At 37.8% G+C, this 27,668-nt stretch overlaps 1 protein-coding gene across 9 annotated transcripts in view; it reads left to right on the forward strand.

Moving 5' to 3' along the window:
• The window catches only part of heph (polypyrimidine tract-binding protein 1 heph), a 727,070-nt gene that overhangs the window by 554,716 nt on the left and 144,686 nt on the right, over positions 1 to 27,668 (forward strand). Inside the window, exon 1 of one of the 9 annotated variants that reach the window (XM_065219380.1) lies at positions 4,247 to 4,267. The exons of the other annotated variants lie outside the window; for them this stretch is intronic. The gene's annotated coding sequence lies outside the window, so the exon portion shown is untranslated. Of the gene's footprint in view, positions 1 to 4,246; positions 4,268 to 27,668 lie in introns of those variants that run through there. 9 annotated transcript variants of the gene reach the window in all.

Consider the following 27,668-nt stretch of genomic DNA (forward strand, 5'->3'; position numbering starts at 1 on the left):
ATATAATTGCTAGAATATAAATTAAAAGCGAATTACAGCACTGCTCATAAAAAATACAAACCGTATTGGTTCTGTACATGTAGTACTAGAATATAGATTATATGTTCTAGTACTAGATTTCAGCTATACATTTTCTGATTCAGAACGAATAAATTTGAAAATTTTGTTACGTTGTTTTGTTTTTGTTTGGACGTAGAATGGAACAATTGTATGATCGCAGTATTTCGTCAAGTAATTTCGTAGTATGTACTCAAATTAATTTCATCAGAAGGGGGATCAAGAGTTTGCCCTTTTCTTTTGCGCTTAGGCGCCATGGCGGCAGTAAATATTTATCTAAATCGACTTCCCAGCAGATTACTATAAGAATTGAGCAAGGTAGAAATTTTGCAGGTTGAGCACTGAAAAGTTTGCTATATAGTCGTCTGATGCTATCCTTGATGAACTCTGCTTCCATCCTTTTTCCTACGCTGGGTGGGGTGGGTGTCCGTACCTTGATCCTATGGCTTATAGGTATAACCTTATGTTTTTGGCATTTCTTCAGAAATGCTACGTCTTTATCGTTCTTCAATCCGATGAATTTGTTTGGCTCCGACGGCTTGGTTGCCATGATGAATCCTGATGAATGTGGGCGTCTTAGTGCAGCGTTTCTCAATCTATGGGTCGTGACCCATTGGTGGGTCGCAGGCTGCCTTCCGGTGGGTCGCAGATATTTAGACAATTGGGTAATATTTTCAAAATTTTGCGCATCGTATGTGGCCTCCCTTACAAAGCAAGACACCATACTGGAGGTGGCTGGGCTCGATTCCCGGTTTGGTCTGGATATTTTTCGGGTTGGAAAATTTCTTGACTTCCCTTGGGTGGGTATAGAGTATGATTGAACTTGTCACACAATAATGCTAATGCAAAAGTGGTACAGGCGCATCTAGAACACCAATCTAAAAGCACGCAATAATCTAATGTGCGATAAGCTTGAAATGCGAAGAAGAAGAATAACAATATGCGAACAATATTCAAACAAATGTTCTACCAAATAAAAGAAGCATAGACATTTTCTCAAACCAACGTTACCTTTTCACCAGAATTTTCTGTTCTTTAATATTTTGGCATTTAAAACGCATTTAAGAAGCTCAACGCCTTGTTTTTTGTAATTATTGGATTTTTAGGCCTTCTTGACGGTTTTGAGCCATGTTTGACGATTTTTGGATTATTTTTTAGATTTGTTGGTGTTTTATGGCCTACGGTTTTATAGTCTGTTTGGAAAGTCTAGTCCATTTTGACATTTTTTGGCCATTTATGGGCGTGCTTTGGGTCATTACTACATTATTGGACAACTGTTTGTTTAACGTTATTTCGGTGTTTTCAAGATTGAGGGTTTAAGGGCGATTTTAGCATTTTTTTTGCATTTTGTAAAGTAATTTTTTTGGTCTTGCTATATTGGTTATATTGTTAAGCCGTTTCAATTTCAGTTTGTTTTTTTTTTTGGTTTCAGACAACCATATAGTTTGAAGACTTTTTTGCGTTTCAACCCAATTTTTGAGATGCTAACGTCATATAGGCCTTACAATATGTGTATTCAATATTGGTGGGTTGCGAGCTTATAAATTTTATCAAGTGGGTCGAAATCGACAAAAGTTTGAGAACCGCTGTCTTAGTGGAATCCCGAGCCAAGGATTATACCAAATTGATAACAAGTTCTGATACCCGGTTTTCAAGATTTGATAACTGATTATGTTATCTTTGTGGTTGAATAACCAGCCAACATAACAAAAATAACATCTTGATAACAAATCTTGTGATCCATGCCAAGTTTTTCAACAAATTTCCAAATTATTTTATCGATTTGGTATTAAAGCCTTACGCTGATAACTGAAATATGATTGGCAGTGTTTTTTTTTCTCACCATGTGGATAATATTTGAAGTTTTGAACTAACCTTGCGTCATTTCATATTCTTTCATGATATCAACTGATAACAAAATTAGTCGAGGTTGATAACTAAATTAGTTATGCGATAACAACTGAAACCAAATTGATATCTGGAATAACAAGACTTTCAAACACATCGTCGGTAGATGAGCGTGTCGGTGATCATTTCTTTTTGCCAGTGGTGGCGGAGGGAGATACCCCTCACCATCCCTCTCCAACGGGGGAGTTTGGTAAAGAGAGATGATCAAACCGATTTGTACCTTCATTCATAAAAGTTGTCCTAGCTCGCTTTCTACTCTCTATATATTTACAATTTCAAACTGCCGTACTCTAACGGAACTATCAATTCTATACTTTCATCTCCTCATCTATCGTATAAAAGTTACCACTCTAGTCTGTTATTTGAAATTAGCATCTTCAACTAAATTCATCCCTGTTCAAATGGTAGTACAGATTTTTCAAGCAGAACATTTATGCAAAAAAGCTGATTTAGTAGACCAAATCTATTCATCCACAAAGCATCATTGGAATATGAGGAGGGTACTGCCATTCCCATAAAAGCTTTAGGATGAAATTCGTCAGATGGAGTATTTAAGCTTGAAAGTGATGCATCGAAAATAACATGAAATTATAGAAAATACCTCCGGCGGATTTTCGATCGAAATTCGATTGAAAAGTCGATATGCATAGTTTTCCATTTTTACCCTTTCCCTCTAGATTTCAAAGGGGATAACCTAAGCAAAATTCCTGGTTTTATTATGTTCTTCAAGTCCATTTGGCTTCAAAAGTTTATCAAAAGTGAATTTTTTTTTCTGAAATGGACACAAAATTTACCTAAATTGCGAAATATCAAGGCCGTTCGCATGGACTGTTTCAATTTGAAACTAGAACAGAAAAGCTCCCCTCACAATGCTGAGTAGCAGTTTCAATATTCGAGCACTATTTTGCACCAATTTGCGGCTGCTCGACTATTCTGTTTTATTTCTGAGCAGGTTTGAAACACGAATCGAACTCTGTTTCAAATTTCTTTGGATGATTTTATAGATGTTTCTCGTAAATGTTGAGAGGGCGTCAGACTAGTTGAGAGGATTTAATATAGATTTTAGAATTTTACAGAAGTTTTGGGAACTTATGAGAAGTTTGAGGTTATTTCATAGAAGTTCTAAGAGCTTCATAAAAATACGATGAGCTTCACACAAAAATCGGAGAATTTCAGAAAGAAAAGCGAACTTTATGGAATTTGAATTTTTTTAAAGTTTCAGAGAGAATCATAGAAGTTCAAGTAATTTCATAGAAGTCAGAGTTTTTTTTTATAAAAGATCGGGGAACATCATATAAGTTCTGGGAATTTGATAGTATATTATAGAACTTCATGGAAATGCATGGATCTTCACAGAATTGCATGAAAGCGCTTGCGTCTTTTTTTACATCAAACAGATATTCTCTCATATGATACCAAGCTGCTCAGAAATCATTCCAACGATCTTCAGGTATTCTAAGATCTCCATGAAGTCCTCTTGATATTTTTTTCAAGACTTCAGGTTGATCAGGTATTATTCTAAAGATCTTCAACTATCCATCAATTCAAATCACACTTATTGGATGTTCTCTCATGAGTCCAGGTTGCTCAGAAACTATTCAGTAGACCATCAGGTGATCAGAGATCCTCAAGATAAACTTAGGTTACTTTTTCAAGACTTCATCTCCCAGATATTCTCCCATTATACCAGGTGACTTAGCATATATTTCAAGACTTCAGGTTGATCAAGTATTGTTTTGAAGATCTTCAACTGTCCACCAAAAAATCACGTCTCTAAGATATTCACTCACGATACCAGGTTGCTCAGAAGATGTTTCAAAGATCATCAGGTGATCAGCGATCTCCATAAATAATCAACAATTAAAAATACATCCCTACACATCAAATTCCAATTGCAATCAATTTTCAACCATTTGATACACGATTCAAAGTTACACACCAACACACCTATCCATACTTGATCGTCTTCTAGTCTACATCAAGGTTAAAAAAGAGTCGACAAAACGAACCCTTTTGTTCTCTAACAGCAACTTAGAACCCAGAAAATGTCAGATGAAAATCTTTCCAATTGACTATATTTTGACTTCGGAGAAGAAAAACCAAACTGAATAGCATTCCAATCGTAAGCTACTCATGCCCAATGACATAAAGCATTTCTTTTTGTATTGAAGAATGAAATAATTCCTCGTTTCTCATATATCCTCAATTATTTTCTCTTTTCAGGTGAGTTTTCGACGGACTACTGGAACTTTGTAAACAATCAGCCGCACCTGGAAGAATGTACTGGCCTTTTTCAACTTTGGTGAGAGCTGATTCGATGATCGAACTTTCATTGTATTATAATTTTACTATATTGTGAACTTTTTTTTTATTGCAACAGCAATCGTTGTTCAGATCAGTTTCAATAGTTTAGGTAAATCTTAACGTTCAAGAATTTTAGCTTTGTAATTTGTGATAAGTTTGAAAAATATCGTAATTTAGAGTGGGTTTCCAAATCTAAAAATTGGAAATCAGTTCCCTTTTTTACAATTCATAGAGTTAACCTAACTCGTAAAATGTAGATAACTCAAAAAAATCGAAACCTAAATCATTATATGCTGATTTATTCACCAACTCATATCCACTCTTGCCAAGATGAGACTACTTAAGCCCGGTTTGTAAATGTCAAGAGGATTTGATTTTTATGTTTTCCGATTGATGCAATTTCGTTCAACCACACGCAATCGGTGAAACGGAAATCGATCATCCGGAGCTCAAATGGGATTGTACCACTCGAGCCAATGAAAACCCGAAGCTGCTGGAATGCAAACACGGATTGACGTGTCGGTAATTGGATGGATGGTTAATTAAAACTGCTGTTTGAAATTTGAGCATGACGATTCATTTTCACAATTTTTTTTTCATCACTCATCGTTAAAGTAAAAAAATAAAAAAATAAAACCCGGAATGTAGTTGTTTGCAAGTGCTGATTAAAATTGATTTCGGAAAACGTCGGAATCCTCGGATCATGTTCCGACAATTTTCCGAAATCCCCGTCACCGTCTTCCGGAGAACTGCTTCTGCGAGACGCGTTCTACCTCGTTACGATCAATCAATTTCCCGGCACCGGGAAAAAGGCGAAAAGATAAAAAAAAAGCATTCTCATAGCGTTTTCTTATCGCAAAATTTCCACCCCAGCAAACAAACAAACATCAGTCAGTTGACGAGCGAGCGAACCGAACCAGCCCAGCGAGGTATTGCGCCTTAGTCCCCTAATCCCCGGCAGCTTAGTCGCGGAATTATGTCGCGTTTTATTTGTGTGAGAGACTCAAGCGGGAGCAACAGGCCTTTAAAGTCTGCTCCTTCCCATATTCCTTTTTTTTGTTTGAGATTCTGGCTGGCAATGGAATTTTCACGTTTGTTTTCCCCGCCCCTCCAATTTAAGGAGGGGAATACAAGAGAAGATGGAAAATGCCAAGAAGCGTCAGTTTAATAAAGCATTATCTTTATACACTGACTTTGAGCGTTGTTCTTTTTATTTTTCGGTTTCAGTTCGAAGGGGACACGTTTCTTAATTTTTTTTTCTCTCTCTCTGTCTAAAGTCCTTCTTTTACGACTGCAGGCAAAATTGGTGGCTTAGCTTTCGTTGGTCGTCAGTGGAAAACAATTACATTCTCCGCCCCGGAAAGAAGCCACTGGTGGCTTCGCATGGGAATAAATGACTTTGAGGCATTCTCACGAATGTTGCCAACTGTTGACCGCCAAGAAACCCAAGAACATCATAATGACGAGGGTTAATTTGAGAAATTTCCCTGTTGGCTCTCCGAAGACGAACGGAAACGGAACAAGGCGAAGCGGGGAAGTAGGGGCGAGGGCTTCCAGTTTTACGCTTGTCATTTTCATACACGGCTCACGCGAGTCCCTTTTTTTTTGTCGGGGCCATTTTGGGGTGGGTTTGTGGTCGGTTTCATTTGCCGAAGCAACCATGGTTAATCTTTAATGGAGATTTAATGGCACTACTGAGCGGTCTTTTGTTTGGTTTTTATTGAGGGGGAGCTTGTTGTTTTCGTTTGCGAGAATTGTTTTAAGACTTAAGGTTTCAATTTGAAGATAATTTCCAATGAAAAACAGTTGGCAGGTAGTTGACAGTCAACTGAATATCAGCTGACATGACTGGTAAAGTCATTCGAATGTCAATTAGATTGTTAAAGTCATTCGATTGTACAAATTGTAGGGAGATTTGCTCGATCACAAATATCTTAAAATGTCCTGCCCGAATTTATATTAAAAAAAATCTAATGAAAAAGGCAAGCTTTTGGAAATTTTTAAAATTGACCACAAGTTTTTGTTCTACGATTTTTGTAAATTTTTTGCTGTCCATAAAATTTTGCATTTTTCAGGTCTTATTTAAAAGAATAAAAAATCGGGCAATGACATTATGAAATATTTAGGTCCTTAATTTTTTTTTGTATTTTACCAGCAATTCATAAAAACTTTTTCTATATATTTTCCCCAGAAAAACATTTTTTTTTCACTACAACTTTGTTTCAGTCTTCATTTCGATCAGAAGTGCCGTTTCCGCGCTACAATTTTATGAAAAATTTCAAGGACGTTATTTTAAAATTTGTAAAATAATCAAAATCCGATTTTTTGCAAAAATGTGAATAATTGCCCGCCACAAATAATTATGCAAAGTTTTCTACAAATAATTATGCTTGGAGTAATCAAGAATAATCTGGAACGAAGATACATTGATGCCGGACATTGGACATTTTCCAAGATCCAATGAATAAAAAAAATCCGTTAAGGACCTTGCATAATGTTTAAGGAGCATGGAATTTTATGATAACTTCTTAGAAACTCATTTCAAGGGATTTCTGGGAAGAGCTGCGAGGGAAACATCTTTTTGGTAGAACTCCAGATTCTATGCGAAATCTGAGGTAGAATTACAAGTCAACCCTGAATAGGATTCAAAGGACATTAAAAAAAAAACAAATCATAGGAATTTCCGAGGTTAATTCCTAATGAATTCTGAGGACTATTCCATGATACTACTGAGCTGAAATCCAAGACAATTTAGAGGAGAAGACCAAGGGAATTCTGAGGATAATAAGTGTCTGGGATGAAAGGAATCCATTCCATGGGTATTTTTTGGAGAATGTGCTTTATTGAGAATTTCAATTAAATCAGAGAATTGTTCCAGGAAAAGTTCAAAGGAATTCAAAAATGAGAGTTCTGGCTTGAATGCCAAATAAATTTTAAGGAGAAATGTCTGGAGAAATCTAAATAGTTTGGGATGAGAATTGCAAAAAAATCTTAGTAGAAGTCCAAAGGAAGAAGTAATATTCTGAAATTAATTTAATGAAAATTTTGACAATAATTACAATTTGAAGCTAATTTCAAGAAAAAATCCGGGAATAGTTCCAATGAAAATTTAAGGAAATTCCGAGGAGTATTCCGTTGGTATTTTTTTTTTAAAGAATTTAAAGGCGAGTCACAATGGTAGTATGAATAGTATTTCAATTAATTTATAGGAGTCCTGAGCAGAACTAAAAAGGAATTATTTCTTCGATGCCACAAAGATTGTGAGCGTGACATAAATCATTTGTTTTTATTTAACAAAAATGTTTCAGATTTTGAACTTGGATTTGGCATTCCAAACACTCTGCATATAAATAACTGTTGCAGTACTAGATTTCATTTCAGTCTTGAAAATGCATTAGTATTTAGTAACATCTTGCAATATTCACTTCAAGATTGTACATTAATACTAGTGCCCATGGGAAAGCCAAAATGGTGTGCATGATTTATTCAGGACGCTTCATTTGGACCAGATCTCTACGGTCAACTCAATCGTAAGGGAAGCAAAACTTGCAAAATTCATTGAATATTGTCTATTGTATCGTCGTCAGGAAAACATTAATTTCGTCCTCCGGAAGACTTCATCTTCCGAAAAACTACGTCCCCTGGAACATTTCATTCTCTGGAAAACTTCGTTCTTTGGAAGACTTCATCTTCTGGAAGACTTAGTCCTCTGCAAGACTTCGTCCTCTCGAAGGCTTCGTCTTCCGGAAGACTTCATACTCTGGAAGACTTCGACTTCTGGAAGACTCCGTTCTCTGGAACACTTCATCCTCTGGAAAACATCGTCCTCTTGAAGACTTCGTCCTCTGGAAGACTTCGTACTGTGGAAGACTTTGACCTCTGGAAGACTTTGTCCTATGGAAGACTTTGTCCTATGGAAGACTTCGTCTTCTAAAAGATTTCTTCCTCTGGAAGACATCGTACTCTGGAAAGCTTCGTGCTCTGGAAGACATCGTTCTCTGGAAGACTTCATCCTCTGGAAGACTTCGTCATCCGGAAGACTTCGTGCTCTGAAAGACTTCGTCTTCTGGAACACTTCATCCTCTGGAAAACATCGTCCTCTTGAAGACTTCGTCCTCTGGAAGACTTCGTCCTCTGGAACACTTCGTACTCTGGAAGACTTCGACCTCTGGAAGACTTCGTCCTCTGGAAGACTTCGTCCTCTGGAAGACTTCATCTTCTGGAAGACTTCGTCCTCTGGAAGACTCCGTTCTCCGGAAGACTTTGACCTCTGGAAGACTTTGTCCTATGGAAGACTTCGTCTTCTAAAAGATTTCTTCCTCTGGAAGACATCGTACTCTGGAAACCTTCGTGCTCTGGAAGACTTCGTTCTCTGGAAGACTTCATCCTCTGGAAGACTTCGTCATCCGGAAGACTTCGTCCTTTGTAAGACTTTGTCCTTTGGAAGACTTCGTCCTTTGGAAGACTTCGTCCTTTGGAAGACTTCCTCTTTTGGAAGACTTCCTCTTTTGGAAGACTTCGTCCTGTGGAAGACTTCGTCCTTTGGAAGACTTCGTCCTTTGGAAGACTTCGTCCTTTGGAAGACTTCATCTTCTTGAAGACTTCGTCCTCTGCAACACTTCGTGCTCTGGAAGACTTCGTTCTCTGGAAGACTTCATCCTATGGAAGACTTCATCCTCTGGAAGACTTCGTCATCCGGAAGCCTTCGTCCTCTGGAAAACTTCGTCCTCTGGAAGACTTCGTCCTCTGGAAGACTTCGTCCTCTGAAAGACTAAGTTCTCTGGAAGACTTCATCCTCTGGAAGAATTTATCCTCTGGAAGACTTCGTCATCTGGAAGACTTCGTCATCTGGAAGACTTCGTCCTTTGGAAGACTTCGTTCTTTGGAAGACTTCGTCGTTTGGAACTTCGTCTTCTTGAAGACTTCGTCCTCTGGACGCCTTCGTCATCCACAAGACTTCGTCATCCGCAAGACTTCGTCCTCTGGAAGACTTCGTGCTCTGGAAGACTTCGTCCTCCGGAAGACTTCGTCCTCCGGATGACTTCGTCCTCTGGAAGACTTCGTCCACTGGAAGACTTCGTCCTCTGGAAGATTTCGTCCTCTGGAAGACTTCGTTGTCCGCTTAGTAAAAAGTCACTCACATGAAGACTTCCCCTGAAAGGCATTTGTTGAATGGACCTTGGCATGTAAGGCCCAATTATGGCCTTCCGACGGAGATTGCAATGACATTGTGGTCAAGCTTGGAGGGATTACAGAGTGTAGCTAGTTTTGGAGGCAAGGTCAATATGATGAAATTCTATCTGGGTCAAGTCAAAAGGTTAACCAAATAGAGAAAATCCAGAAGAATTGAGGGGTATAGCCGTAGGACTTCCTGGGTCTAGAAGACTCTAAAAACTCATGGGACTTTAAATCAGTTGAATGTTCAGAGGACTTCGGTTCCAATGGTAGCTCAATAAGACTTCCGAAACAAATCTGGAGGTCGGTTGGAGTTAGCACTGCAATGAACTTCGTGGTCAAATCTACAGCTATTTAGAGAGTGGGTTCAGATCAAAATAGAGCTTCCATTTCCCGGCGGTTTTCGCTATCTGGGATCCGGGAAATGTTAAATCGATTTCTTGGGATATCACGGTATCCCGGAGAGGAGTTAGGATAATTATTTTTTTTAATAATCTTCATTTTAATAATTCTTTTAACGATTTTTTGAAACGCAGGTTCAACTTTACTGTTAATGTATTTTAAATAAATATTTTTTTTTCTTTTACCGAGACTAACAGCCGCAGACGAATCTATGACAAAAGGGTCGAAAGACAAAAAAGGCGAAAGACAAAAGGCCGAAAGACAAAAGGTAGAAAGACAAAAGGTCGAATGGACAAAAGATCGAATGCACAAAAGGTCGAACGACAACAGGTCGAAAGACAAAAGGTTGAAAGACAAAAGGTTGAAAGACAAAAGGTTGAAAGACAAAAGGTTGAAAGACAAAAGGTCGGAGGGACACAAAGTCCTAACGACAAATGGTCGAAAAGGACGAATGGTCGAAAAGGACGAATGGTCGAAAGATAAAACGACGAGAGACAGAATGTCGAAAGGACAAATCGACGAAATCCCAAAATTGAAATTTTTTAATTTTTTTTGGAAGAACGAGTAAGTTGTATTGATGTTTTTTTTACATTAAAGCACTACTTTTAAACTGAAGGAGGAAAAATCTCTGGAAAATATAGGATTCTAATATCTTATCTTAGTTTCTCGAAATTGTTCGAAAGAACTGGCAGAAAGGCAGAAAACATCTAGTAACAACATGAGATTTTGATTTCTCATTATTATTTCAAAACCTAAAACTCACAAAGTACAAAGTTTGAAGAGTACATTTTTAAAACTCAAGGTCTTAAATGCAAAATTCAATCACAGTATTTCAAATTATTTTTAAGAGTAATCTTTTTAAAAAGGGTGTATTGAATAGATATTAGTTTGTATTGTAGCATTCAAGAGTACAGGAAAATCAATGAAAACCAAATATTTAAAGAACGAGCAGCTTTCAAAAAGTGAAAATATTATAAAATCGTATTTTACTTTTGAGAATTTGTCTAAAATCATGACAAATCAGTTTCAGTTGTCTTTCGACCTTTTGTTTGTCGACCTTTTATCTTTCGAACTTTTGTCTTTCAACCTATTGCTCTTTCAACCTTTTGTCCCTAAACCGCCGAAGACTGGTTCTGCTCCTTTGAAGAATGACTTAAAAATGGGATTTCTTCAGTGCTTTCTTCTGACATTCCTGAATATTTACGTTTTTAGAATCAGGGAAGACTCCCTCTGGCCAGTTTGATGAACAATAACACAAATGTCGCGTTACATTTGAAAATGGCCTATTATGTTTTGTAAACACAACTTGTATGGCTGCTCAACGATATTTACTGAGCTTTTACGAAATTTCAACGAAGGTCCACGAGCGTCAACAAAGTTTGCCGTACTTCTGCGAAGTTACCTAAATTTTAAAAACTTCCCTGAAGTTTTAAGAACTTATTCCAATGGCTACGAAAAATGCTGCAGTCCTAAAAAGTTCTCTGTATTTCTAAGAATTTCGTTGATTTTCTATGAAGTTGGTTGAAGTTCTACAAATATTCTCAAACTTCTACGAAGTTTCCCAAACTATTTCAAGTCCATTAAATTATAGCGAAGTGCTCTGAATTTGAAATAAGGTTACAAAACTGTTATGATGATCCCTGAAATGAAACAAAGTGTCCTAAACTTTATGCTAGCTCCCCAGATTTGTACAAAGTTCCCACTTCTACGAAGGTTTGTCCTTTTTTTACAAAGCTTCCTGAAGTTCTGCAGGTCTGTGTAAAGCTCTGCAAAGTTCCCGGAATTTCTATTAAATTTCCAGAATTTCTACGATGTCCCTGTAGTTTTACGAAGCTCAATGAAGTCGGTAAAAAATCCCTGGGCTTTAACGAAAATATCCGAATTTATACAACGTTTGATGACGTTCTTGAAAAATTACTGAAGTTCTAAAAAGGTCCGCGTAGTTTTACGAAACTCAATGAGATCTGTTAAAAATCTCCAAATTTCTACAACGTTTGATGAAATTCAAAAAAAAAATTACTGAAGTTCTACAAAATTATCTGCATTTCTACGATGTTCATGTAGTTTTACGAAGCTCAATGAAGTCAATAAAAATTCTCTGAACTTTAACGAAAATGTCAGAATTTCTAAAAAAATCGCTAATTTTGTTCAACGTTGTTGAACAAAACTTTTTTGTTGATGAAGTTCTAAAAAAGTTACTGAAGTTCTAAAAATTTCTCAGCATTTTTACGGTTTCCCTGTAGTTCTATGAAGCTCAATGAAGTCTGTTAAAAATTCCCGAACTTTAACGAAAATGTCAGAATTTATACAACGTTTGATGACGTTCTTAAAAAATTGCTGAAGTTCTAAAAATGTCCGCTTCGTGAAACTAGCTCAATGAAATCTGTTAAAAATCCTTAGACTTTAATAAAAATCTCCAAATTTCTACAACGTTTGATGAAGTTCTAAAAAAAAATACTGAGGTTCTACAAAATCATCTGCATTTCTACGATGTTCCTGTAGTTTTACGCAGCTCAATGAAGTCAATAAAAATTCCTAAATTTTATCGAATTTACAAAATTAGCTTAATTTATACAACGTTTGATGATGTCCTAAAAAACTGAATTTCTAAAAATTATCTGCACTTCTACGATGTTCACTGAAGTTAGAACTTTTACAAAGTTTGCTGAACTACTATTTGCTGCACCCTTAGAAAATTTCCAGAACTGCAGTTCCCTGAAACATTCCTAAAGTTTGCATTTTTCGTGACCTTTTTTTAATTTCAAATAAATTTTGGGATAGGGGAATTGGCTCTAATGTTGGCCTATGGATCTAAGATTGAGCCCATCGCCAAAAATCCGCTATTTATCAATTTTATCTAGATCAACGATAGCGAACAATTATGCGAGGTTTCATGGAATTCTGAGAGGGAAAAGTATAGTCGGTTGGTCAGTTGGCGTGGAACTGCTCTACAGTGGTTCTTCCTCTAGAATCGGAAGAACTTAGAGGACAAATCGACATTTAGTCATGTTCGGATGGCTCAAAGGATACATCCAAGAAATCTCCGTGTTAATTCAGGAGATATTCTAGTACTTCGTTTAGCAAAATCTTTAAAAGGTTCAGTTCCACTCCGACCTCCTCCGATTTGCATGAAGCATAGCATAATTATTTATGATAAGCAAAGATTAAAATGTTTGCTAAAATTTGGCCATTTTGGATCTGGGATATTTTTTGTCAAAATGGCGTCTTTGAAGTTTTTCAAATAATTGTAGTATAGAAACGGCACTTTTGATCAGAATGACGTCTAAGACAAAGTTGTAGAGAAATATTATGTTTTTCTGAAAAAAAAATGTACAACATTTTTTTTAGTACATTCAATTATTATTTTTTTAATATTATAAATCTGGTTATCTCAAAATGACCCAGTCCGATTTTTTGTAAATTTAAATCAATTTAAAAAAAATCTCTTGAATAATAATGTTATAATGTTAAAAACCCAAAAATCTCAAAATGTTGTTGCCGATTTTAGATTAAAAAAAAAAGCTCATGAAAAATGCTATTGTTCAATACTATAGACACAACTGACCAAAATCGTGTATTTTTAACAGGAAACGGTTTAAAATTACTCAAATAGCATTGTTTTAGTATAAATTATATGTTGAATCATTTTAACAAAAAGTTTAACAAATTTAAAAAAAATCTTTTTTACGATTTTTGTCAATTTTTAAGCGTTTATAATTAAAAAAAAAAAAATCCCAGAAAAGCAATAATTTTTTCAACAGCTCTGTCTCAGACGTAATTTCAATCAAAAATCCCGTTATCGTGCTAATTTTTTTTTGTAAAATTTGCACGACGCCATTTGGAAAATTTTACAAGATCCAAATGGCGGAATTTTAGCAACAAGCAATCAGGCAAATCGGAGAACGTCGATTAAAAAAAATTTGCTATTTTGCCTGGAACTGCTCTAGTACTTCATTAACGCGCAGCGCACATTGTGTCGCCTAAAGGTGTTTTGCTTTGGCTGTTAAAATCCAATTTTAAGATTTTGGTGAACAACCAGTTTCAAATGAAAGCTATATTTATCTCAACAATAACAATAAGGTGCAGATCAGTAGAACCTTTTTTTGAAAAATGAAGTGCTAGATTGTGATGCTCAAACATTTGGACATGCGTAGCTACTTCCTGATCCTATCCTTCGACAATGTACCCCTCTAACCTCGGGTAAGCCTCGAGTATTCGGCCCAACTCCTACTAGAGATAGTGAATTTCGTTACAAACAAAGAACAATGAATTATTGGCTCCGGAAAGCTAACGCGATTGAACCTTCCAAATAAACGAACTAAGATTCTTAGCTACTCATTATGGTTGTTGTGCCCTGAACCAAGTGCTGCCATTGTTGAATCAATAATGTAATCAATCATGTTATTTTTGGCAAAATTCTTGCTCGAATGTTTGATGAAGTACTAGAATAGCGTATATATGAAACGATTAAGCCTGTATAAATAAAAAGATAAGGATTGGTAATCTATATTTAATTCCACTACCTTATTTGCTTATCCTTGAGATACGCGTATTGCGTCTACAATGTGCAGACTTATTCAGTGTCTTGTACTAATACTCGACTACTCGACGAGACAAGACACAGAAGAAATATGCACATTGTAGATAAGATACGCGTATCTTTCAAGGATACGCAGTGAAGGTGGTGGAATTCAATGGAAATTACTAATTCTGCTCTCTTTCTTTATGCAGGTATTACAGAATTAAACAAGTTTAATTTATTTCTAAATAATGTAAGTAGAACACGAAAATTTAAAAAAAGATAAACAATTTGACATATGTAGTACTAGAATGGTTACTGGAACTGTTGTTTGTATAAAATCATTTTCCTGGAATGAAAATGCAAGACCATTTCCAGTACCAGCCACGAGCTGCATCTGCTTGTGAACACATATCAACTGACGTTAAACTGCTTCAATTATTCCGAGAATCCACTTTCGCTCTGCAGCACAATCCAAAGGCAGGAGAAAACACGGTTCGGCCTTGTTAAATATTCATACTTGTGTTTACTTCAAATGAATATGTTTCTCCGAATACCTATCCGCCTTCGTCCTCATCGTCGTCGTCGTCGTCGTCGTCGTCGATGCGATGCAACAACACACATGACAAGTGCAGCGCGATTTTCCGTTGATGAGTTAATTAATAGTCGACAGGAGAGCTGCCCTGTGGGAATTTTTCGGTTATGGAATAACGCTTCGATGGGGACGGATGGTGCATTTTGCAACTCCAAACGGTAGTTGGATCGAAACTGGAACAGTACGATATTCTCCCTCTGCTTGATGGAAACGGAACATGTGTCTTTCCAATTCATGTAAAACAAGAGCAATTTTTCTCGACGACGACGACGACGACTGCGACTACGATGACGACTGGTAGTCTGTCTGTCTCGGTATGTCTGCCCGTCTGTCAGGAGCGAATCATCTTAAGTGCGCTGACGACAAGAATTTCTTTTCAACATTCATCTTCTTCTCCGTCGTCGTCGTCGTCGTCGACGTTGCCGGTTGGTGGTGGACTACTTACTGTGGAAAATAATGCAATATTTCGTGTCATAGGGAGATGGAAAACGGAGCAGGAGGTGACACAAGGGAGATTTACCACGCCACACACTCACATTACCTATATCACAATCGGTGTCACTCAACAAAGAGACTGTGCGAGTGGGGTGAAGAGTGTGTTGACATGTGTCGTACGACTCGTGGGGTTGAAAATCGATATGTCACCGATGGTATATGGAAAAAAGTCGGCACAGGTGACGTTTCTTGATAGCGAAGGAAATTTGCGGGGCGTTGCAGGGTAGGTTTGGTCATCGATAACGGTATAAAACGGATGGAAAGGCTAGCTGGGTGGTTTGAACTAATCTAGTACTTCATCTTAAATTATACTAATTTCCTCACCTCATTGGTAGAAGTTGATTTGAAAAATATAAAGAACACAATCCAAGTCCTTTTTTCAATTCGTTTGTGTGGTAAGGCTCAGTTGTTTTAATAAACCTTCACGGAGCCGAAAGTCCTTGAAAACTGCGTCCGGAAGCTGATAGAATCTAGTATTTTGGGTTACTAATTTCCATCCCAAAGTTGGTTGATTTTTGTTCTGATTAATCATTTCAAATTCGACACCGACAACTTTCCTTGGAGACGCGCCTAATACCGCTCCAAATTTCCATTTCCATGCACCGTAGAACGAAATTCGCCAATTTTCCACCGGCAGCCTACGACCGTAGTCATTTCTTGCTTTGTTACCGGCGCGCCCCCTCTCGGGAACCACTTCGGGATCAGTGTTAATGAATAGTAAAAGAAGCAACCTGCTCGCAGCTAGCTGAATCCTTTCATTTCGGTGCTGCTAGCCAACGAGCACAACAGCTCGGCATTATTACCAACCCGCACGCTTAGACACCGAGCGCACATCACGCAACTGGGAATTTTCCTCCGGTTATTGTTGGCAAAAGGAACACGCCAAAGTGAGCATTAAAAGCGGTGGCCTGTTGTTGGTTGGCTGTATGAGCGCACCGCAAACACCCACCGAGGTGGAGCCGCTCTCGGTGGTTATCTTGTGCTACTACTACACCTGGTGCTGCCGTTACCGCGGTACCGACCAATGCAATAAATTTGCTGTGGGATTTCGTTGGGCGCAAGGGGGGAAACAAATTAAATGTCAAAAGCGATAGAATCAGTTGCAACGAGGGGTAGTGATCTAGTACCTTTTTTGTTAGTGGAAATCGAGTGTTCGTTGACGTGGCGTTTATTTGAATATACTATTCTAGTACTTCACGCGATTAAACGTATTTAATTCTAGTACTACAACTACAGAACCAATACTGTTTTTTTTTTAATAATTAAGGTACTCATCTTCATGTAAATTTTGATCTCATGAGCAGTGCTATAATTCGCTTTGCATTTATATTCTAGTACTTCTCTAGTTTAAGTACTATGAAATTACTTGATGAAATACTGCGATCATACAATTGTTCCCTTCTACGTCCATTTCTTCGTAACAAAATCTTCAAATTTATTCCTTTTGCATCAGAAAATGTATAGCTGAAATCTAGTGCTAGAATATATCATCCATATTCTAGTACTACATGTATAGAACCATACGGTTTTTTTTTTAAATAATTATGGTACTTATTCTCATGTAAATTTTTCTTATGAGCAGTGCTGTAATTCGCTTTTAATTTATATTCTAGCAATTCTATCTAAAGTTCTAAGAATTTTTTTGAAGATATACTGCGACTATTCAATTGTTTCATTATACATTTTGCACAGTGAAGAACCAGCCTACGGCCTTTATTAAAGAAAACCAACCATTCTACATTTCTACGTAAGATTTTTTTCTAAATTCATTCGATCTGAATCAGAAAATGTATAGCTGAAATCTAGTACTAGAATACACAATCCATATTATAGTACTACCAGTACAGAAACAAAACTGCTGCTTTTTTTTAATAATTATGGCACTTATCCTCATGTACATTTTGATCTCATGAGCAGTGCAACAATTTTCTTTGCATTGATATTCTAGTACTTCTAGGTCAAGTACTACGATTTTTTTGTGATGAACTACTGCGACCATAGAATTGTTTCATTTTACATTTAAGTTACAAAATCTTAAATTTTATCAGCAAAAATCTAGTACTAGAATATATAATACATATTCTAGTACTGCCATTACAGTACAAATGCTGTTTTTTTTAAATAATGACACTCATTCTCATGTACATTTGATCTCATTAGAAGTGCTATAATTCGCTTTGCATTTCTGTTCTAGTACTTCTATCTCAAGCTCTAAGAATATTTTTGATGAAATAATGATTGTATAATTATTCCATTCTACATGTCTGCGAAACGAAATTTTAGTATTTATTAATTAGAAAACTTATAGCTGAAATCTAGTACTGAAATTTATAATACATAGGGGAAATGGCTCTAATGTTGGCCTATGGATCTTAGATTGGCCCATCGCTAAAAAAATCTGCTATTTATCAATTTTAGCTTGATGAACGCTCCATTGGGACGGTACTAATGGATATTTTTGGGCGCTATTGAAAATTTAGTCGATTGCTGAGTTTATGTATGGGCCCAAATTAGGGGCATTTAGGCCGACATTACATCCATTTCCCCTATTGTAGTACTACACGTACCGAACCAATACTGTATTATTTAAATAATTATGGCTTTCATCCTCATTAAATTTTGACCTCGTGATGCTATAATTCGCTTTGAATTTATATTCTAGTACTTTTTGCTCAAGTGTTGAGATTTTTTTTTATGAAATACTGCGATTGTAGAATCATTCCATTCAACATGCCTGCGAAACGAAATTTTCGTATATATACGTTCTGAATCAGAAAATTGATTGCTGAAATCTAGTACTATAATGGGTTCTCAATACGTCAATTTTGATCTCGTGAGCAGTGCTATAATTCGATTTGTATTTATATTCTAGTACTTCAAGATCTACGATAATTTTTTGATAAGAAAACTCCGATCACAGAATTGTCACATTCACCCCCTCGGTCATCAGGACCGAATGATCACTAGGCCGAACGGTCATTAGGCCGAACGGTCATTAGGCCGAATAGTCATTAGGCCGAATAGTCATTAGGCCGAATAGTCATTAGGCCGAATAGTCATCAGGTCAAATGGTAACTAGGCCTAACGGTCATTTGGCCGAATTGTCATCAGGCCGAATTGTCATCAGGCCGAATTGTCATCAGGCCGAATTGTCATCAGACCGAATAGACATTGTCAATTCATTCAAGGTGAATTGTGGAATGGTCATACCAATACGAACCAAACTTCAAAGCAAGACTTCAAAATGACTTAACAATTCCAAAATTGTAAGAAAACGTCAAAATAAAAAAAAATCAATATGACCCTAAACACGAGCCAAAAAAGGCCCAAAATTGTCAAAATGGCCAAGACTTCCAATTGGTATTAAAATTTCAAAATGAAAAAAAAAAAAAAAACAAAAGCTGCTCAAAAAATAAAAGTGCTCCAAAAATTCATAGTACAAAAAAAACGTCAAACAAGGCCTAAACAAATCGAAATGGTCCATAATACGAGAAAAATTCTTAAATTGCCAGAAAACGCCAAACGTGATCTAAAACGTGAAAAAAATGCGCCAACTGGTGTTAAAATTTGAAAAAGCTAATAAAACGCCTAAACTGGTCCAAAAATGATCTGCCAAACATTGAGCCAAGAAGGCCCAGAAAACGAAAAGAATGGTTCCAAAAATGGTCCAAAATTATCAAACTGAACCGCAAACTGACTTAAGATTTCCAACATGACCAGAATGCTCAAAAAATTCAAAACAAAATTAAAAAAAAACGCCAAACATGGCCCAAATACGTAAAAAAGGCCCAGAGTTCTAGGAAAACAGCTCCACACCGATTTCAAAATTCTTAAATGACCAGAAAATGATCCAAAACTGTCTAAAATGAGAAAATTTGTACCAAGTTGGCTTTTTAAATTTCAAGATGATCGGAGAATGCCAAAAATGGTCCAAAAATGATCCGCTAAAACGTCAAAAAGGCCCAGAAAACCGAGAAGAATGGTGCCAAAAATGGTCCAAAATTGTCAAACTGATTCCAATCTGTCGCCCAGAATACGAGAATAACAGTACCAAACTGATTCCAAACCCGTCTAAACGGGAAAAATGCGCTTTAACATTTCAAAATGATCAAAAAGCGCCTAAAATAGCCCAAAATTGAACGGCCAAACATGGCGCAAAAACTTCAGCAAGGCCCAGAAAACGAGAAGAATGGTGCCAAAAAATGATCATCAGCCAATTTGACATTGAAGCCATTTTGCCATTGAAGCCATTTTGAAATGTATTTCGAGCTTGCAATTCTTCAAATTTCTAAACCAATATCTTACTGGGCATTCTAGGACTTCGTTTTCAAATGGGGAAATACTTAAACGAAAATCATGTTTCCTCGGTTTTTAAGATCGGTTCGTTGTGATTGTTTTGAAATGAGAAAATTAATAGTTTTCTTATTTTATGTTGTAAAAATCTAGTACTTCGTGAAAAATAAAAACTAATCGATAGACGCTTTCCAGTAATTCTCAAACAGAAGCGCTGTGCTTGTTTACTGGATATAAATTTACTTAGAATATCAATACTCAATACCTTCTAGTACTGCATCAATTCGCTTCAGGGGCAGTCCGTAAACCATTGTTGTAGACGTGTTTTGGGACTATTTTGGATCTGAGAGGGAATAATCGTACCAAAGTACCTAGTTCATAAAAAATATCAGCCTCGTTAAGCAGTTTTGAATTATGATCTAGTACTGTATAACTAGGAATTTCAAAACTAGGGAGCAAACAAATCAGTACTAAGCCTTAAATGAACCCAATTAGACTTAGCTTTCTTGGCTTTTTATCATTCGGTGCTATCAAAGTTTCTTCCATCGATTTTCGACTTCAATGTTACATATTTGTATCACAATTTAGAATGGTGAATATAATCTAGTACTGCTTTATTGTGAGATTTTGTGTGTGTGCTAATGATGCAATCATTTTTTTTGCTTCCAAATTAAAAATCTACTCTATGGAAATCCCTGCCTATTATAGTACGTATTCAATACAAACGGCTTATCCTAAGAAACAATTTTAGTTTTATGAGGGTTCCGCAGAATATTATTTAGATTTGTAAAGGCAATGTTACTTGGAGTTGTTATGCTGTTTTTCTTCGTTGAACCTAACTGCATCTTAATTTCAATTTTGGAGTGAACCTTGAGAATTGTTGGTGTCGAGCAAAACTTTTATAATCTAAATAATAAGTCTAGTACTGCATTGTTTCACATAGACAAGTTTTTGAATGTTTTTAGGCATTTCTTAACGTTTTTCATCATTCGGTGCTATCGAAATTTCGTCCATCGATTCTTCAATCGATTTTCGACTTCAATGTGTTTAGGATGGTTAATGTAATCTAGTACTGCTTGATTGTGAAATTTTGTGTTTGTACCAATGATGCAATCCCATTTTCTTTGCTTCCAAATTAAAGATCTGCTCTAATGGAAATTCCTCTCATGGAAAAACAACAAACTTGGGTACCAATTCTAGTACCTCTTACATTTTATTTCTTCCAAATAATTCGAGGTTAACAGCTACTGGCTATAGGTTCGATTGCATTTTCCGATGTCGTTAATTTCAATCATACACCTAAAAGCCCGAGGGACAGCCTATTCGACTTGCTCCTGTCCTAGTTTTTTTCCCGTCTTTTGCAGCATGCATGCCTACCTACATATGCGTGTTGGAAAAGCGGAATAATTTTCCATTGTGCCAAATGCGAGCTTGCGTGCGTGAACAATTCTCACCCCGTCATGACCAGTTCATTTCAAATCGAATCACCCGCACAGTTACCTTGTAACATTTCCGCTTCATTCTAGTACTGCACTTGATCGCAAAATCGTTATCGCATTCCGAGTTCTAAATTGTATGAACCAATTCTAGAACGCCGCGAATTTCCAACTCGCTTATTAACTCCTGCACTGTATGTGCACTTCACGTGTTTGCTCCCTGGTTCTCTGCACAGCTCTTGAAAACTTGGTACGTGTGTGCCAAAGTGGGGGTACTTGATACGAGAGACTCGCGCGCGATTGGCTGCAGCGAATGCCACTTTGTAGAACACAGCATCGGCAACTATGTTTCCGAAGTGCATTTAGCAGCGTGCACCGTTTTATCGCCTCTTGTGGAAGGTGGAAAAGTGTTTCCGAGCTTTCGAATCAATTGACGTTTTGCGATTGAGACTTGGCTGGTTCGAATTTAAAAGAATATCAGCAGAAATGCTTTGACGACTGCTTTTTGCAATCTGAAATAGTTTTGTATTTTTGAAAAACGCTTCGACATAAATTGCCCCTTAACTCGATTTTGATGTTTCTATCTCGTTCTGGTACTCATCATATTTTCACCACATCAACCGGCACAGAACCACCCAAATTGTTCCTTAAATCGTCCCGCATCGTTTGATTCTGGGGGTGATTCCCGCAAAATGGGATTTGGGATCTCTTTCCCTTAATAGCCAAAAAAAAAAACATCGCTAAAAATTGAGGGATAAAATCTTTAAAGTACACCACTTAAGCTAATATCCGGTCCGGAAACCAAAAATCACCATCCCAAACCGGCTGGCCGTTCCGCCGTGTTTCTTTTTCCGTGATTAATTTGGGTCAGTCGAAAAACCCGGAATGTGTAAAACTATGAAGAAATTGACCGAGCTTCAATTTGTTAAGCCAGGGGTTTCTTTTTTTCTGGCCCACATGGAAGGGGAGGGACCAAACATGATGAGGTTTCCGATTTTCGCTCGCTCTCGATACAACGCACAGCTTTTTTTTCCCAGCGGTGAGAGGTTCCGGATCGAGATAAGGATTTTCAATTTTTTTTTTCGACCTCCCCCTGAATGTATGCAGGCGCTGAGATGTTGCTGCGAGAAAGGATAAGCCCACTGTTGCAAGGTGCTGAACGTTGAAGCGTTCTTTACGGCTTTAAGGTTTTCACCATTTTCGGGCCCTGAACCAAGAGCGGACGGAGTGGAAGCTGGGGAAATGTTTGTAATTTTTGACTACGTGGCAGCAAAACAAAAACGTGCTCTCTCGTCCGTGTGTTTGTCTCGGTTCGGTGAGCATACATTAAGGGGTTCTGCTTTTGGGAAGGGAGATTCAATTTTCCGGAATTCCCACCACAGGCGATGGCAGTGGTCGTAAAAAGTGAAAATCACGTGCGAGATCCGTAGAAGAAGCCGGCATGAGGTGGGAATTTTGTGTAAACTAGAGAATAATGGGACAAATTTCGCTACTAATTGAGATGGGCTTTCCCTGTCCGGGACATCAACAATGTCAAACCTCCTGAATGTTACATTTGGGAAAATTTACAGCAAATTTTCCCATTAAAGAAACTCCACTAACACGGCTACCCTCATAATTCCTTACTCATCACATTTTCCTCACCTTGCCTGCCCTCGCCACCAAAACCCATTTCCGCACAGCCAATCCTTTATGCTCCACTTGTTCCGCTTGCAGGCACTTTTCTGTGTGTGCTTTGTAATGTTTCATCTTTCAATCCTTTTCCCCCGGTCCTTGCTACCCCCTCCCATTACCTTCTGAATCAGGTACATGCCATGAAACGTTGAAAGCCACATACACACTTTTCCTGGCCTTTTCCACAGCCCGCCTATTGTGTACACCAACTGACACACATACACACCCAGAGAGAGAGAGCCACAGACACACCTTCACATCTCCCTCATTTTCAATGGAATGTATTTACCTTTATGTTATTACCATTATCATGTAAAACCACTGCCGCCAGGTTTCCTCCACCCACCTTCCAGCCAAGCAACAGGATTTTATCCCCTCGGATTTCACCGCGAGCCTGGCCTGCCTGGCCTACCCTTGTGTTGTACATTGTACCGTCTGAGTGGGAGTCCAAAAATTTTAATCTTTTGTTGTGAACAAACCATGCCCGGTCCTCTCCCCTTGTGTTTCGTGAGTTCGCCCGAAGGCACTTTCCTTTCAACGAACGAACGACGATGATGACGACGATGTTGGTCGGTGGGTGCCTTGAGGTGGTACTAGTTTTCGCCTATATATATTCTTCTTTTTGCGGAGAGTTGGGTGTGGTGGGGGGTGTAAATTGAAACTGGATCCAACAACGGTTGTGCGGGAATTTTCGGGGGAAATTGATGAGCACAGGTTTTGATTCATTGGTGCGGTTTTGCGTTCGTTGCGAGCGCAGTTGGTGTGGTTGGATTTTGATTGTGTGTTTGTAATTTGATGATGATGTGTTTTTTTTTCGAGGAGGGCTGTGGGAAGATCTTAGATTCTGTTGGAGGACTTCCCTAGGTTGAATTCCTCCGGAAGACTTTACTCCGGAAGACTACTCCGGAAGACTCCTCCGGAAGAATTTCCTACGGAAGACTTTCCTCCGTAAGACTTTCCTCCCAGAAGACTCCTCCGGACGACTTTTTTTCGGAAGACTCCTCCGGAAGAATTTCCTCCTGGAAGACTTTCCTTCTAGAAGAATTTCCAACTGGAAGACTTTCCTCCTAGAAGACTTTCCTCCTAGAAGACTTTCCTCCTGGAAGAATTTCCTCCTGGAAGACTTTCCTCCTAGAAGACTTTCCTCCTGGAAGAATTTCCTCCTGGAAGACTTTCCTCCTGGAAGACTTTCCTCCTGGAAGACTTTCCTCCTGGAAGACTTTCCTCCTGGAAGACTTTCCTTATGGAAGACTTTCCTACTGGAAGACCTTCCTCCTGGAAGACTTTTCTCCTGGAAGTCTTTCCTACTGGAAAACTTTCCTCCTGGAAGACTTTCCTCCTGGAAGACTTTCCTCCTGGAAGACTTTCCTCCTGGAAGACTTTCCTCCTGGAAGACTTTCCTCCTGGAAGACTTTCCTCCTGGAAGACTTTCCTCCTGGAAGACTTTCCTCCTGGAAGACTTTCCTCCTGGAAGACTTTCCTCCTGGAAGACTTTCCTCCTGGAAGACTTTCCTCCTGGAAGACTTTCCTCCTGGAAGACTTTCCTCCTGGAAGACTTTCCTCCTGGAAGACTTTCCTCCTGGAAGACTTTCCTCCTGGAAGACTTTCCTCCTGGAAGACTTTCCTCCTGGAAGACTTTCCTCCTGGAAGACTTTCCTCCTGGAAGACTTTCCTCCTGGAAGACTTTCCTCTTGGAAGACTTTCCTCCTGGAAGACTTTCCTCCTGGAAGACTTTCCTCCTGGAAGACTTTCCTCCTGGAAGACTTTCCTCCTGGAAGACTTTCCTCCTGGAAGACTTTCCTCCTGGAAGACTTTCCTCCTGGAAGACTTTCCTCCTGGAAGACTTTCCTCCTGGAAGACTTTCCTCCTGGAAGACTTTCCTCCTGGAAGACTTTCCTCCTGGAAGACTTTCCTCCTGGAAGACTTTCCTCCTGGAAGACTTTCCTCCTGGAAGACTTTCCTCCTGGAAGACTTTCCTCCTGGAAGACTTTCCTGCTGGAAGACTTTCCTCCTGGAAGATTTTCCTCTTAAAAGACTTTCCTCCTGGAAGACTTTCGTCCTGGAAGACTTTCCTCCTGGAAGACTTTCCTCCTGGAAGACTTTCCTCCTGGAAAACTTTCCTCCTGGAAGACTTTCCTCCTGGAAGACTTTCCTCCTGGAAGACTTTCCTCCTGGAAGACTTTCCTCTTGAAAGACTTTCCTCCTGGAAGACTTTCCTCCTGGAAGACTTTCCTCCTGGAAGACTTTCATCCTGGAAGATTTTTCTCTTGGAAGACGTTTCTCCTGGAAGACTTTCCTCCTGGAAGACTTTCCTCCTGGAAGACTTTCCTTCTGGAAGACTTTCCTCCTGGAAGACTATCCTCCGGAAGACTTTCCTCCTGGAAAACTTTCCTCCGGACGACTTTCCTCCGGAAGAATTTCCGCCTGGAAGATTTTCCTCCTGGAAGACTTGCCTCCTGGAGGACTTTCCTCCTGGAAGACGTTCCTCCTGGAAGACCTGGAAAATCTTGTTTTCCGTGCTGAGCATCAATGCTACCGACGCCAGGGAAGCATGTCCCACACCTGGACCCTACCTATCGACCCATCAACTCATGAACCGGGGACCAACTGCTTTAGTTCCCGTGATCAGAGATGTTATGCCTCAGAAAATTTGAATCTGTTTACGCCAACATAGCGACAATTATTTCTGTAGTACTAGAATTTATTATTTTGCACACGCAGATTAATTTAATGACTTCGAAAAAACCAATAAAATTTCTGCAGAAGAACCTTTCAAACTTGAGGTACAACAGTTCCTGAACTAATGAGTTCAGTTCATTTAGGTACTAGATTAGATTATATGAAGATAATTAAACTTGTGCGGTATTTTTTATAACATTCAAAATTTATCAAATGAGTTAAATTCAGGAGGTATTAGATTGGGTTATATTAAGATCATTAAACTGCTTCAGTAATTTTATTTGAAGCACCAGTCTTCATAAGTTGGTTTTAATCTGTTTAGGCTAGCAAATTGATAACTATTTCTGCAGTACTAGAATACATAAGTTTGTAAAAACCTTTCACGTAGCTTGATTTAGTAATTTCGTAAAAGCAAATAAACTTTCCAGATCAAATAAGTTAAATTTAATATGAGGTACTAGATTTGCTTATCTGAAGATAATTAAACCAACAATCAATACGAAACTAACGATTTTAAATTGGCTCACTACTTGACTAGCCTATTAGTCCCAAGCAAACGATTAACGTACCCCATTCTAGTACTACGCAATATTTGTTTTGATTTGCTATGAAAGTTTGACAGATAAAATGAGACGTTATTGGTTTTTCCTATGTTTCGAGGGGTGAATCGACTAGCTTGGGACCGAAGAGAGTACCAGAGCTGAGCCAAAAAGTTGAGCACGTTATTTCGGGACCTTCTAGTCTTAGAGTTACCTCTATGATTAAACTGCTGCGGTAATTATTTTTTGATAAAACTCAAAGTCGATCATATTATATAAATTCCTATTGAGGTGGTAGACTGAACTAACTCAAAGTTGATAAAATGAGTTAAATTCAATATGAGGTACTAGATTGAATCATATGAACGTAATTAAATTGCTTAGTTAATTTTATTTAAAGTACCAATTGTCATGATTTGGTTTTAATCTGTTTTGGCCAGCATATTGACTATTATTTATGTATTACTAGAATACATTATTTTGTTCAAGCCTCTCACGTAGAATAATTTTGTAATTTTGTAAAAACAAACTTTCCACAGAAGAACTTATCAAACTTGCAGTAAAACAGTTCCTTAACAAATGAGTTAAATGCAATTTGAGGTACTAGATCGTATTATATGGTGTTTTTTTCTTCTCTTATTTTTAATATTCAAAATTAATCAAATGGCTTAAATTCAATATGAGGTACTACATTGTTGAGTTGTTGAGATAATTAAACTGCTTCAGTAATTTTATTTGAAGAATCAGGCTTCATGAGATGGTTTTAACATAGCGGTAACACTAAGACCAGAAGGTCCCGTAGAAACGTGCTCAACTTTTTGGCTCATCTCTGGTCCTCTCTTCGGTCCCAAGCTAATCAATGAACCCCTCGAAACATAGGAAAATCCAATTTATTTTCATTTTATCTGTCTAACTTTCACAACGAATCAAAACAAACATAGTGTAGTACTAGAATTTCGACTATAATGAGGTACGCTTATAGAAGTACTTGAGACCAATAAGCTAGTCAAGTAGTGAGCGCATTTTTAATCATTAGTTTCCACCGGTTGGTTATAATTTGCTTAGGCCAGCATTGTGACAATTATTTCGGTAGTACTAGAATAAATTATTTTGCACAATCCTTTCACGTAGATTAATGTAATGGTTTCGTAAAAGCAATTAAACTATCCGCAGAAGAACTTATCAAAATTGCAGTAAGAAAGTTCCTGAACAAATGAGTAATTCTATTTGGTACTAGATTAGATTATGCTTGGGTCATTTGTTTGATAGCATTCAAAATTGAATTTAATCCAGTATGAGGTACTAGATATGAAGATAATTAAACTGCTCGGGTAATTTTATTTCAAGTTGGTTTTAATCTGTTCAGGCCAGCATAGTGACAGTTATGTATGTAGTACTAGAATACATTATTTTGCACGTAGATTAATTTAGTGATTTTGTTAAAACAAATCAACTTCCCGCAGAAGAACTTATCAAACTTGTTTTAAAAAGTTCAAGTACACTGGATTACTAGAACGCATGGTTTTACTTTTTTAATAAATCCAAGCTTTTGTTTTCTCCTCAGTTTGAGCATTTTCAAAGTACTAGATTTT

Source organism: Ochlerotatus camptorhynchus, unplaced genomic scaffold, assembly GCF_037179485.1.
Source record: "Ochlerotatus camptorhynchus isolate MF236.1 unplaced genomic scaffold, CSIRO-AGI_Acam_v1.1 ptg000103l, whole genome shotgun sequence".
NCBI lineage: Eukaryota > Metazoa > Arthropoda > Insecta > Diptera > Culicidae > Ochlerotatus > Ochlerotatus camptorhynchus.